Here is a 15520-nt window from a genome sequence, read left to right on the forward strand (position 1 = left end):
TCTTGAGCAGCTTCCCATATGGACGGACCAGAGAGAGTGTAGTGCTGGTGCTGTTAGTGGGCTCTGTCAACTGAGTCAGTCCCACTAAGGCTGCAGCTCACCACCCCCTAGCCCCCACCGTGTTCTCACCTTTGCAGTGGTACAGTACCTCCTCACAGGGCTGCGGTAAGGAACAGAATGAGGCAGTAATCTTCACTGCCAGTTTTGAGCTCTTTGTCATATAGCAAGCGCTATGCTAGGGGCTTTACGTGCATCGTCTCTTAAACTGCATAGCAGCCTCACTAATGGCTGCATCTTATGCTGTGCTTAGTAAATAGCCATCTTTGGCAAAGGATAGCAGATGCTGTTACTGTTAGTCCTAAGCTTTAAGATACTGTTCTGATGATGATTGGTTACTAAATCACTTCAGCTTTTAGTGGGTCATTACGGTTTCTTTTCTTGACCGTAAAGACCTACAGACAGGGGTAACTGACTAGGTAAAGAAGGAATTCTGAAAATGGAAGTTATCTACTTTGGTTCAGTATTCAAATGAGATAAAGATACCTCATGGAGCAAAAGCAGACAAGTTGGCTTTCTGTAGATAGTGTGTGGACAGCAATATAAGGGGTGTTGCCTTCTGGCTGATAGAAAGGCATCTAGAGCATCCACATTATTATTTTTATTTTATTTGGTTCGTTGAAATATTCAGCAGAAACAGACTTGCTAGCAGACTTTTACATGCAAATTAAATTTTTTATTTCTGTTGTTAAATTTGTTTTGTATAAACAGGATTAATTTGAGATAAATTCAGTAGACCGTGTTGTATGCTCTTTGGGGGTTAATCATGTACTCTTCGGGACCCTCCTTTCCCAGAAAGGCTGAGAGAAGGTACTCCATGCATTGAACTCCAGTGCTTTCAAGTATTGAACTTTAGACCAGCCTAAAACATATATAGCTGAAAACAGGCACACAAAACTTCTTCCTTTGCCATTTCTATTTTAAGTCATAGTTTTAAAACTTTAAGTTTCCTAATCCATTAAAATTGAATTCAGGGACTTCCCTGGTGGTCCAGTGGTTAAGAATCTGCCTTCCAGTGCAGGGGATGAGGGTTCGATCCCTGGTCAGGGAACTGAGATCCCACATGCCGTGGGGCTGAACTCGTGTGCCACAGTTAGAGACCCTGCACGCCACAACTACAGAGCCCCTGTGCCACAACTAAGACCTGACACAGCCAAAAATAAATAAATAACTATTAATAAATAAAAATGTGTTTATATGAAAAAAATTGACTTCAAAAGAATTCCAGTTATATCTTAATTGCACTTGCCATGTCTTCCAAATAAATACCTAGAGAAAATCTTCAGCTGATTAGTTAGTAGTTCAGCTATATATTTATTGTTGTTGTTGTTTTAGTACTAACATTAGGTGCCATGCATCCAGGCTAATATTCTGTCTCTGACATAGGCAGCCAAAGGTTAGTTTAGAGCCTAGTTTTCGTCTATAGTGAGATCATACAGCAAATAATTGGTGACAAGGGAACTTAGCAAGATATAAGGTGGATCTCCCAAAGTTCTTCAAGAGCCATTATTTGTCAGTCATCCATGAATTCTCTTAAATCCTTTAGGATCTTTTTTATATTTTCAACCTATTTTAGCTTCCAGGGCAATCACACAGTTCATAAATTCAGGACCAAGTGTCTCAAGTTTCAGAGGATTTTCCACTCCCACTACTTTTTATTCTGTAAAATGGCCTCTTTGGTGCAAATTTTTCTAGTGACTTTCTAGAAAGTATAAATGGCTTTTACCCTATACTTACTGATTCAAAGAATTCACTTGGGTTATTGAGGTCAGATGTTACTCTACTGAAACCACATTGGCTTTTATAAATAGGTTATGCTTTCTTATGTGTTGTGCCCCATACGTTTTATCAGTTGTGTAATTTTAGGCAAGAAGATTCTTCGGTGTAGGTCTCTGGCTTCTTATAGCTGAATGCCATGTTGGCAAGCCATTAGTCCTAAGACCTTTTAAAATTAAATTATATTGAATTCATTTTTTTCGAGATTCCATCTTTGAATTTCTTCTTCTTTTAGTTGATATGGTCTTGTCAATCTTTTATACATATACCATAGGTACTTTACTGGTTTTCTCCACAAGCCCCAAAATGCAAATTCTGCTTGTAAATAGTGACTGGTTGGGAGGGGGGAGGGGCAGAAAACTTTGAAAAGTGTGGGATGAGTATCTAAAACGGTATTTTAGGCAAAATATTAATTTACAAGGCAGGTTTGGTCATCTCAGAAGAGTATTCAAGATTCAGTAACTTACCCTATGTTTTGAAATATTAAGCAAAGGTAAGTTCTGAGTTTTCTTCGTGAGTACCTCTTCTTCTGACTGCACCTTAAGTGTTGATATTACCCGTGGTTCTTTCCTGGGGCATCTTCTTACTTTCAACACTACTTAGGATCTTATCTGTGGCCATGGCTTCTCCTGTAACTCATGTGCAGATGACTTTGTCTCCATTATCTCCCGCAGCTCCAGAACCACACATCCACTAGCATGTCTCTGCCTCAGGAAATGTTCGACATGAGTGTGCAGAACAGATTGGAAATAAGACATTTTCTTCAGTGAGATAGTGTTTTCTTGAAAATGCAGCTGTGTGTGTGTGTACATGCGTGTGCAGGTGTGCATACCACTTATAGAACAGCAGATTATTAACCACAAAGGGAACCTGAGAAATCAGTTCCTCCCCTTCTAGTGGATGAACTATTTTGATCAATGATGAAAACATTGTCTCTCTGCAAGAAGTAGTATTATATCATCTTGCCTTTTTATAAAATCACTTTTTATGAAAGGCACTCAGGTGAAAGCCCTTTCATGAAAGACTTTTTATTAAGGAAACTAAGCATCTCCATGCCTCTGGTATTGCCCTTCTCTGTTTCTATCTGCATTACCCAAAGATGATTTTTTTTAAAATGTATATCTGATTATGTTTTGCTCCCTACCATTTACAGTTCTCACAGCACGCTAAGGTGTGATTTATTTCTGGACCTTTGTACAGTCTGTTCCCTTTTTCTAAAGTGGAAACTACTCATTTTTGTCTCCCTAACTTGCTAGCTGCTTCTTCAAAGTTTCCTTTGCTCACTGTTCATCTTCTCTGTATCTTTTAAATGTTGGAGTTCCTGAGGCCTGAACCTTAGGAGCTCAGCTTTCTTCCTTCCCTTATCCTTCCTTCCCCTTCTCTTCTCTCCAATGAACTTACCTATGCCCATGACCATAAATATCAAAATGTCAGTGATTCTCAAATTTGATTCTCAAATACTCTCCTCTATTCTCCAGGCTTATATATTCAACTCAGGCTCCTAAACACATAGGTGTATCACAGGCATCTCAAACTTAACGTATTCAACCCTATTCCTCCTCCTGGTTCCCTGTCCCCTCCACCTAATGCGTTGCTTGGGCCAGAAACCTGGGAGTTACTCTGGACATTTCCTTTTGACAACCACATCCAATCTAATACTAAGTCCTATTGCTTTTACCCCTAAAATATATCCAGAGACTGTGCATGTCTTGCCATCTTGACTGCAGTCAGTCCCACATGGACTGCTGCAGTATCCTCCTAACTGATCTCTTTTTTGAAAATAAAAGCTGAATCATGTTACTCCCCTGCCTCAAACTCTTCATTGGCTTTCCATTGTGCTTCAAATAAAATTAAAATTCTTAAACATGGCTGTTCTGTCTGACTCTCCTCTGCATTCATGCATTCATTGTCATCTGTTCACTCTGGCCTTCCTTTAGTTCCTGAGCATCCCAGAGCTTTTTCTCTTCTCATGGTCTCTGCATTTACTCGTCTCTCTACCTAGAATATTCTTTTCTTTCTCTTCAGTTTTTACACAGCTAACTGCTTTATTCTTTAGGTTTTACCTTAAAGTGTTAGTTCTTCAGAGAGCTTTTCTCTGACCTCCTGATCTAAATTATGTTCTTCGTATTTGGATAGTGTATAGGACTTACTGTGATTGGTGTTTGTTTATCAGTGTTTGTTTAATATCTGCCTGTCTCACTCAACTGTGTGTTTCATTTATAACAAGCAATGGATAAGTATTTTTCCCCTGTGCTCATTTTTCTACATTTGCACTTTCTAAACAAAATATGTATTATTAGTGTCAAATACACATAATATAAAATTTATCTTAATCATTTTTATGTGTACATGTCATTAAATACATTTTAAGTGTATTAAATACATTAGTATTATGCAACCATCACCACAGTCCATTCAGAGCTCTTTTCATCTTGCAAAACTGAAACTCAGTACACATTCATGAATAACCTCTCATTACTCATTTTTCCTAAACTCTGGCAAGCACCATATTACTTTCTGTCTCTATGAAGTTGACTATTATAGGTACCTCATATAAGTGGAATAACACGAGGTTTGTATTTTTGTGACTATCTTACCACTTAGCATAATATCTTCAAGGTTCATTCATGTTGTAGCATATATCAGTATTCCTTTTTTAAGTTGAGGTATAGTTGTATAGTTGATTCACAACATTATCACTGTGTTGTATACCTGAAACATATAATATTGTAAAACATAGTGATTGAATATTTTTATAGATTATATTCAATTTAAAGTTATTACAAAATAATGGCTATAATTCCATTTGTACAATATATCCTTGTTTATTCTATACATAATAGTTTGTATCTCTTAATCTCATAGCCCTATCTTGCCCCTCCACCTTTCCCTCTCCCCCTTGGTAACCACTAGTTTGTTCTCAATGTCTGTGGAGTCTATTTCTGTTTTGTTATATAAATTTGCTTGTTTTATTTTTTAATTTTCACATATAAGTTATAGAGTAGAATATTTGTCTTTCTCTTTCTGACTTATTTCACAAGCATAATACTCTCTAGGTCCATCCACATTCTTGCAAATGGCAGAATTTTATTCTTTTTTATGGCTGAAGAATATTCCATTGTATAAATATACTAGATCTTCTTTATCGATTCATCTATTGATGGACATTTAGGTTACTTCCATTTCTTGGCTATTGTAAATAATTCTGCAATGAACATTGGGGTGTATGTATCTTTGTGAATTAGTGTTTTTGTTTTCTTTAGATATATACCCAGCAGGAGAATCGCTGGATCATATGGTAGTTCTATTTTTAGTTTTTTGAGAAACCTCCATGCTCTTTTCCATAGTGGCTGCACCAATTTACAGTCTCGCCAACAGTGTATTAGGGTTCCCTTTTTCCATATCCTCTCCAGCATTTGTTATTTGTAGACCTTTTGATGATAACGATTTTGACAGGTGTGAGGTGATATCCCTTTGTACTTTTGATTTGCATTTCTCTGGTGATGAGGGACGTTGTTCATCTTTTCATGCACCTGTTGGCCATCTGTATATCTTCTTTGGAAAAATGTCTGTTCAGGTCTTCTGCCCACTTTGGAATCCGGTTGTTTTTTATTTTTTTTTGATATTGAGCTGTATGAGCTGTTCTTATATTTTGGATATTAGCTCCTTATTGGTCATATCATTTGCAAATATTTTCTCCCGTTCAGTAGGTTGTCTTCTAATTTTGTTGATGGTTTCCTTTGCTGTGCGAAAGCTTTTAGGTTTAATTAGGCAACATTTGTTTATTTTTGCTTTTATTTCTTTTGCCTTAGGAGACAGATCCAAAACAATATTGCTACAATTTATGTCAAAGAGTGTTCTGCCTATGTCCTCTTTTAGGGGTTTTACAGTTTCAGGCCTTTCATTTAAGTCTTTAATCCATTTTGAGTTTATTTTTGCGTATGGTGTGAGGAATGCTGTCATTTCATTGATTTACATATAACTGTTCAGTTTTCCCAGTACCACTTACTGAAGAAACTGTCTTTTGTCCACTGTACATTCTTGCCTTCTTTGTCATAGATTAATTGACCATACGTACATTAATTGACCGTGGGCTCTCTATTCTGTTCCATGGATCTATGTGTCTGCTTTCTGTGCCAATATCATACTGTTTTGATTACTGTGCCTTTGTAGTATAGTCTGGTAAGTATTTATTGAATGGATAATGAAAAGAAAGTCCTTAAAGTCATTAAAGTCCTAACTCAGACTCCTCCTTTGAGAAGTCCTCCTTCTTCTCCTTCCTCCCGCTATAGAAAGTTATCTCCTCTCAATTATGTCCTGTTTCTTACTACTCTGCCCCAAACACACACATAGAATACACTGGCAGCTCATAGTACTTTGAATATAACAGATGATTAAGAAATTATGAACAAATGAATCCATTTGAAAATCTTAGGGTTCTCAGTAGGCTTTGAAAATAAAGACAAACCTATATAAGGGAAGTTTAATTTTCTGAGAAAATCTTCTTGATTTTAAAAGAACCTTAGAAGCAGTTTTCTTTCATGTGATTCCTTGTTTTAGTGCCACAGACTTGGTTCTGAGAAATCATTTCTTCTCATTTAGTGGAATAATTGCTTGTTCAGGTGTGAAAACATTGTACTTAACAGTGGAAGAAATGGTGTGGCGACATCTTGCATTCTTGTCAAACCCCTAGTGGAATTAAAATAGATAGAAGTTGATCAGAGAAAGTCATGTGACTTAGTAAGGAAGCCAGGCTGGGTGACAGGAAGGGGCTATCATCCACCTCAGGCATAGCTAGTTTTAAGTATCATGTAAAAAGGTCTAGCTCATAACTCTAAACCCATCTGAATCAGAATTTATTTGCTTAGAAATATTTGGGGTCAACGTGATTTTCATGTGGCTCTTAAAGACCATACCTGTAGAATCTGAATTACATAATTGGTGATTTAGACAGTGTATTAGTTTACTATGGCCGCCGAAACAAAAGTACCACAAACTGGGTGGTTTAAATGGCATAAATTTGTCTCACAGTTCTGGAGGCTAGAAGTCCAAGATCAAAATGTCAGTGGGCCTGTGAGGGAGAATCTATTCAGTGTCTCTCTCCTAGCTTCTGGTGGTTTGCTGGCATTCTTTGGTGTTACTTGGCTTGGAGATGTGTTGTCTTTTATCTCTGCCTTTATGTTCACATAGTATTCTCCCTGTGTGCATTTCTCTTCATGTGGCATTCTTTTAATAAGAATATAGTCAAATTGGATTAGGGGCCTACCCTATTCTAGTATGACCTCATCTTAACTACTTACATCTACAATAACCCTATTTCCAAGTAAGGTCACATTCTGAGGTACGGAGGTCTTCAACATATATTTTTGGGGGGACACAGTTCAATCCATAACAGATAGGCTCAGTTATTTCATATCTTTCCTCCTCTTGGCATGGGCAGATCAAATGTACACATCTCTGGAATGGAAACGAGTGTTTTGATGATTATTTAAATGTATCACACATTTATTCAATATCTGTAGTGAAGTTGTAAAGAACACTGAATTTTGTAAATTGCAAACATTATGCAATTTTGCTCCTATAGTACAGTATTCTGAAAAATCTTTAATCTCCCTTACCTTTGAAAGACATTCTGGATTGTATCTGTCCAGGTGAAGGTATTTATGCAAAATGTTAGATTGATTTTAGGGATGAAAAGGAAACATATTTTTTTAAAAAAAGAAAAGGAAATGTTTTGGTAGAAAGGAGCAGACGTCCAAATCTAAGAGTTAAGGAAAGAAGAGTAGCCAAGGTGCGAAGAGGGAAGTGCTTAGGCTTGAGAGGTGAGGTCTGTTCCTCTGTAAATTAGTCTCTGTGTGGGGGGAAGCAGAAGATGAAAACTCAAGAGGATCATATGAGTGGAAAGAAAATGGCCGAAAGGGAAACCAGTGTCTAACTGGTTTTTCATCTGGTTTTTCAGCTGCATTTTTCATCTGTGTTATCTCTGTTCTTTCAACTACCCTCAGAGATGGTTACTGCTTCTATTTTATAGATGAGAAAAACTGACACTCAGGTTCATTAATCGAGATCATCCAGCAAAGCACATAGGGCCACTCCAAAAGCACAGTTTTGGAGTCAATGAGACACTTGAGCTTGAGTTCTGATTCCCTCATTCAGTTGTGTCACTTGGGTCAAGTTATGAACTTTTGTACACCTCAGTTTCTTTACCTATAAAATGGGAATTGCATTACCTACCCCACAGTGGTGTTGTGAGGACCAAATAAGATGGTACATATAAAGGATTACTGTGGTTCCTGGCATCAGTTGTGTAGTCAAGAAGATAGCTGTGAGCTTTGTGATACCCCAAAATTGTAAGCAACCTAGTTATTAGTAGGGGAATGGAAAAATAGTTACCTGGTCATACATTAGAATATTATATGGCAGTTAAAATGAATGACTCAAGTCTACATGTTTCAATGTGGATAAATCTCATAAAAACAATGTTATAAAAGAATACATAGAGCACAATAACCATTTATCTGAACTTTGTAACACATTTGTGTTGTTTAGGGATTCAGACATAAGTGGTAGAAATATAAAAATAGGAAGTAGAAAGGATATTTACTAACATCAGGAAAATGGTCACTTCTGGGAAGGGAGGAAAGGGAAAGAAATGCAGCTGGGGTAGTGATTTGTGTGTGTTTGCGATGTTTTATTCTTAAAAAGTAAATAATATAGAGAATATAATACACACACACACACACACACACACACACAAACATATATGAAATTTTTAAATGGTACTGCTACCACCCCTTCACCACCATCTTAATCAGGTGAAAGTGAGATTCAAACCCAAGCCCATCTCTCTGGAAAGCCCATGTTAGACTTGAGAGCATCTGTTTTCTACCACATCTTGTTTTAGAAAGATGGGCAGACAGTCATAAGATGACCTGGCTGGGGGGGCTTCCAGTCGTGACAGGAAGGAGGCTGTGTGCCCACGATTGTCAGTTGTCCAGTATCTGTCCTGGTCAGTTCTCCTGAATCTGGTACTTCCCTGTATTTTATCTTTTGCCTGTAGCTATAGTCAGAATCGTGAGGAGAAATTTCAAAGACCACTGGTAAGGAGGTAGAGCCTTTGTGTGAGTCCCTTCTCAGAATGACGCAGCCATTAGCATTTGAGGACTGTCATTGTATGTGGTTGGGCTTGGATCACAGCCTTTCTCTTTTATTTAATACTTTAACTTGTCTGAGTCCTGGGAATTTAGGAAGCTCAGCTTTCTGTTCTGATTGACCAAGTGCACATTAACACTTAGTAGTATAAGATAGTTATTTTAAACTTATTTATTTATTTTTGGCTGTGTTGGGTCATCGTTGCTGCTTGCGGGCTTTCTCTAGTTGCGGTGAGCGGGGGCTACTCTTTGTTGTGGTGTACGAGCTTCTCACTGCGTTGGCTTCTTTTGCTGCGGAGCACGGACTCTGGGCTCACGGGCTTCAGTAGTTGTGGCACGCAGGCTCAGTAGTTGTGGCTCGCAGGTTCTAGAGCGCAGGCTCAGTAGTTGTGGCGTATGGGCTTAGTTGCTCCGTGGCATGTGGGATCTTCCCGGACCAGGGATCGAACCCATGTCCCTTGCATTGGCAGGCCGATTCTTAGCCACTATGCCACCAGGGAAGTCCCAGATAGTTATTATTAATTTTGTGTTGTTTAGTGTCAATGACAGTGTTCCTACTCTCAAGGAGTTTCTAATCTAATTTGGTCAAGGTGTAATCTAGTGAGGAGGAGGAGATGCAAGTGACGGAAACTTCTATACCTAAAATAAAATGCTTGTGACTCACTGTATAACTCAATAACATAATTAGAACAAATGAAGAATACTTTTATAATTCAAGTTAGATTTTTATAAAACTGCTTGAGAGAATTAAGCATGCTAAGTTTATTCTTGGTATTTAAATCACACCAATATTTAAGAAAATTGAAAATTGTTGGTTTTAGGAAATAGGTCCTTGACTAGATTTTTGTGTAATTTTCTAAAGTACATTTTAGTGATAGTTAATTTTCTTGAATAATTAAATGACTTTTATTTTGGTAAACCCATATGTTTAGAGTATTAATATTTGTATGTCTAATTTATAGCCCTGGCCTAAATGACAAAGTAATAGAATATTATATATTTGCTCCACTTAACATTTAGTTTATATTAGCAAAACTAAATGCCATTTTAACTCTCTGGAACTTCCTGAAATTAACTACACGAGACGGCCCTGTTTATTCTTTGTGGTTTCCCATGTTCCATGAGCCTGCCAACAGATGTTCACCTGTGGTGACTTTGCTCTTACTTAGCCCAGTGAGACACACTACTTCTCATAAATGGGAAGGAAGAGTGGTGGGTGAAGCATAACTGGGAGCTGTGACTGATTGGTGTTGACCCCATGCCTCTTTTCCTTTGCTGTGTGGATGCGAGTGAGAGCAGAGAAGGGGACTGCTGCCACCAAGAAAAAAGTGACCCTAAATGCCTCTTACCCAAACGTCTGCCCTGTTATTGCATATAGATTAACCAGCATCTTTTGGGATGCAGTCTATTCAGGAACATTTAGCTGGTCTCTGCTTTGTACTATAGTTGCCAAGTTTCCAAGAATTCTTAACCATAGGCCCACCTTCACTCAGGTTTGTTATTTTAATTTGTTTTATCTCTGTGGTCTGGCAGTTTCTAAGTTATGAAATTTATTTAAAATTGTCCCATTGTGCGTTATGGTTCCTAGCGAAAGCAAATACAGGTCCTCCCTGAAGGGATACAGTCTCATCTAGGCCTCCTAGGAATTTCAAAGAGCAAGTTCTGCTGTAAGCTCATAAACTGTAATTACAAAAGATGTGGAGAAACAAGTAATCATGAGTTGAGTCAGCAGAAATTATAAACAGTAGACTCAGAATCCCAAGACCTTCAGATAAGGGGATTAGAAAGATAAATATTGAACCACCAAGTTAAAAAAAACACAAAAGAGAATAAAAACATGAGCACAGAACAAGAATACCATCAAAAGACATCAGGTTGATTTTTTAAGAAGAACTACATACAACTTTTAGAAATGGTGGGTGGGTTAGACCAGAATAGATGCAATATCTGAAATCCAAGATGATATCTGAAGAAATTACCTAGAGTGTAGCACAGAGAGACAGTGTGGTCAGAGATAGAAGAGATTGAAAGACAAATCAAGTCTAACGTAATCCTCATCAAATTTCCGGTAGAAGAAAATGAGAACAGGAAAAGAGAGACAATATTCAAAGAGATAGAAGATGAGAGTTTCTCATGTTTCATGAAAGATGTGACTCCTTAGGTTTAGAAAGCACAATTGAATCAAAGTGCAATTGAAAACAAACAAGAAATCCACGTTTTGCTAAATCATGATGAAACTACACATGACACTGAATCCGAGATAAAAATCCTGTAGAGAGCAAGAGAGCAAAGAAAGATCACCTGTAAAGTAATGGAAATTATATAACTGATTTGATTTCTAATTTCTCTACCTGTTCTGTAATTCATCTGCTTTCTTTTGACAGTGTCTTTTGAATTTATTATTTTTTATCATTCAGCCCCACACCCCACAAAGCTCGGTAGTTTTTATGTCTCTTCCTGTTGTCTGTTGTTTCTATTGATTCTTACTCATCTCGTTTCTTTTTATGCTTGAATGCTGGTTATATTATTTAGAAATTTTATTTTTAAAAATAAAGTGAGAGAGCAGCACTATTTACAATAGACAAGACATGGAAACAACCCAAGTGCCCATCATCAGACAATTGGCTTAAGAAGATGTGGTGTATATATATGCAATGGAATATTACTCAGCCGTTAAAAATGAGTGAAATAATGCCATTTGCAGCAATATGATTGGACCTAGAGAATATTATACTTAGTGAAAGTCAGAGAAAGGCAAATACTATATGGTATCACTTATATGTGGAATCTAAAGATAATACAAATAAATCTATATATAAAACAGAAACAGACTCACAGACACAGAAAACAAACTTACGGTTAATGAAGGGGAAGGGGAGGGAGGGAGGGAGGGACAAATTAGGAGTATGAGATTAACAGACACAGACTACTATACATAAAAATAGATAAACTGTATAGCAAAGGGAATTATATTCAGTATCTTATAATAACTTATAATGGAATATAATCTGAAAAAAATGAAACACTTTGCTCTACATCTGAAACTAACACAATATGGTAAATCGACTATACTCTAATAAAAATAAATAAATAAATAACATGAGAGCTAAGATGAAGATGTCTTTTCCCAAAGAAGATTTTCATTTGTTCCTGCCAGATTCTCAGTGATACTTCCAGTCTGGGACATCTTAATCCAGGTTCAATGTTTGACATGTTTCAGTTCATCCAAATGATGCTCACCTACTCTACAAGTTTACCCTTACTATGAGGCCAGCTTATTTTTACAGCAGATCCTTCTGGCATATCTTTTTAGTGCAAAAGTGGTTTTTACTGCTGGATTATTTCTTTGGGTTCTTGCTTTCTTTTAGATTTTAGTATAGTTTTTCCTTACCATTTTGTTAGTCCTTTGATGCTTTCATGAACGTGTTTTATGTTTTGTTTGGCTTTTTGAATTGTCCGCAGTGGGAGGGGTGGTCTGAAAATACCCATTTCCATTATCATCAAAAACACAAATCATATTCATGCTCTTTTCAAAGACTCAGATTTGTGGCCTGAACCAATAATGGAAGGTAGCTGTCAGAAAATTGTTCTGTTTAATATTCTGAAAAGGGTGAATTGTCTCTTGGTAAAATGATGCCTCATTTGAACATGAGTAATAAAAATCCTTAAAAACTTGGGTGATATACAATTTGCAACAAAGTAAATATTGAGAATAGCTCTTTAGAATGTAATTTCATAAATAAAATAAACTCATGATCTATAAGATTTTGAGCGTGATATTTGCACTCTCCATCTTCTATTTTTGCAATTGGTGCTTTATAAGCACTCAGCAACTGTTCATTGAATGAATGAGTGTATAGTGTATGTGAAAGGCAAAGCTAGGTGGATTCAAATAATGATGGTTAGGTCCTAGGAGAAGGCCTGTGATTCATGTTTCTACCAGAAAGTTGTTTAGGTAGTTGGTTTAGCCATATTGCATGAGTAATGTGTTAATGTCTGAATTTAATTTACTCATTTTGTATCATCTGTCTTTAGAGCTAACCTTTCAGTAAAAAATCAGAACAGCAACAACAAAAAACCTCTCCCCAGTAGTTTATTTCTTTCCTCCCCAAATAACCTGATGTTAGAATTATAGAGGCATCTCCACAAATAGCAACCAGCAGGTACAGACTGATCACATGTCCTTACTATGGCAGTAGCTATAGGTGATATACTGTGTTTCTGAGTGACAGCCACATACAACAGATATTAACGTCATCACTCAGTTCATTTTCAAATGTGAAGGACTCCAGCAACACTCACATTTACTCGTTGGATCTTTGGTGGTAAAGAAGAATATTTGTCATCCCCAGGACCTCAGATTCATTGTTTTTTTGTCATATGGAATGAAATGAATGACTCAGGTGTCCTCTTTTCATTTGTTTAGAATGTATCATGTGATAAGATCAGTTGTAGAATACCATAGGGCATCTTGGAATAATATCTTTATCCTCATTTAATTGACAGTGCTATTTCCTGTTTTGTTGATCTCTCTCATTGACTGCACCAAAATAATTGTTTTCTGTTCTGGTGGTCTGACCTATTACTTTATTATGGTTATTTAGAAAGTCTTATACCTGCTAATTAAAGAACAGTTCTAAGATATACCATTTTATTTAAAAAACTTGATTAGAAGTCATTTTTTATTGATTTGCATTCTGCTTATAGGAGATAAAAGTGGAAGTATAGCTGCCCCAGTGATGAGAAATTCGTGGTGGTAGACAGTGCCTCACACCCTCTCCCCATCTCCCCCTCTCCCTGCCCGTGTTAGACATCTGTAGTTGGTTATGGCATTCTTTCTCAATGTACCTACTAACCAATCTTAGTACAGTACTTCAGGCCACTACTACCAGTCAGATGTAGCACTTGAGATGCCAGAACTAGCTTTCCTTGTGTAATCCTTTCCTGTTCACTTTGCACAAAACACCTTTTTGCATATCTATGCCTAAAGGCTTGTTTTCACATAGTTATTTCCAAGCTTATGTTTTGGGTGCTGTTTCTCCCTCCCCTGAGCTGTTCTCTGTGTTGCCTACCAAACAAATTTCATAACCAAATAAAGATCTCTGTAATAATAATGGTGGTAACAGCTAACAGGTATTGAGTAGTTACTATGTACCAGGCACTGTGCTAAGTGCTTAATGTGTATTATTTCACTGAATTCTTGTAACAACTCTATGAGTTAGGGACCATTATTATTTCCATTTTATAGATGGAGAAAATAGGGCAAGTCTAAATTACTGGTAAATGGAAGAGCCTGGATTTGAACTGAGGTCATTTACGTTTTCAGCCCAAATTCTTAACCTCTGAGCTGTTACCTCCCTAACAAGTAAAGGCTGGGTTAATGTGAAAGTGATTCATAGTGAACAGGCTTTTGTCTGGGCTGTCACAAGGCTAAAAAAAGCTACTACCTTTCTATTTTCCAAGAAAGTATTTTTTTAAAAGTCTTTTGGAAGACTTCATAAATGTGATTTAGGTTTTTATTAACCTCTTTTGCTTTTATCTTTCCATATTTCAGACAACCTGTATAATTTTTGAGGGAGTAGCTATCTGGCTGTCTTTTATACATTCACAGATGGCATTATTTTATCTGTCCTCATACCATCTGCAGCATCAACTTAGTCTATTTCAATTGGTGTCATCTTTCATTTGTGCAGGAGTGAGTTATTAAAATAAAACTTTATATTTGTATAGCATTTGGGGTAAACGTTGTGATAAAATAAATCAATGTTTTACCCTAACAATCTTATGCAAAGAAAATTTAATTTTTTATTTTTTCACCTCATCTTGATTTATTTTATATGTAGTCTTTGAAATTCAATTGAATCAAGTTCAACAGCTACTTATTGAGCACGTATCGTGATCTCAGAACTATGGGACTAAAGAAATGATCTCCATTCTCACCAAGCTTACTGTCTAGCGGTAAAGATAGTAGAGAAGTAAATACAGTTGTAAGTTCCACTATGGAAAGAAAACAGAGGGTTGTATGGAAAAGGATGGCAAAGGATGAAATACAGTCTAATGAGTCTAGAAAGCCCTTTCAGAGGAAGGGTGAGAAGGAGTTTGCCAAAGTGGAAGCTGGTAGGCAGTAGGAAAGGGGAAAGGAGTCTTCAAGGCAGAGTGAGGAGCAGATGATAAAGCCCTGATGTCAGAGAACTTGGAGTGACCGAGATGTTGGGAGAAGTTCAGTCCAGCTGGAACTTAGAGTGAAAGGAAGAGAGTGACAGGTGATCTGAGACGAGACTTGCGAGGTAAGCAGGGATCAGTTGTCCTATAGGTCAGTTAAGGATTCTGGATTTGAATCTAAGATTAATGGCAGGTCATTGATGAGCTTAAGGCAGAGGTATGGCATGAACAGGTTTGGGTTCTAGGAAGACCACTCGGGCTACAGTGTGGAGAATGAATTGGAAAAAGGGACAGAAGTGTGCATGGGGTGGAAAGTTAGGAGGCTTATTTGGTAGAACATTTCTTTTTGTGAGAAATGACTTTTACTTAGGCTA

The 15520-nt window shown here is 37.1% G+C and overlaps 1 protein-coding gene across 1 annotated transcript in view; it reads left to right on the forward strand.

Moving 5' to 3' along the window:
* MSH3 (mutS homolog 3) overlaps positions 1 to 15520 on the forward strand; it is a 183074-nt gene that overhangs the window by 69980 nt on the left and 97574 nt on the right. The window lies entirely within an intron of this gene.

The sequence above is a fragment of the Phocoena phocoena genome, chromosome 3, assembly GCF_963924675.1.
Source record: "Phocoena phocoena chromosome 3, mPhoPho1.1, whole genome shotgun sequence".
In the NCBI taxonomy this organism is placed as follows: Eukaryota; Metazoa; Chordata; class Mammalia; order Artiodactyla; family Phocoenidae; genus Phocoena; species Phocoena phocoena.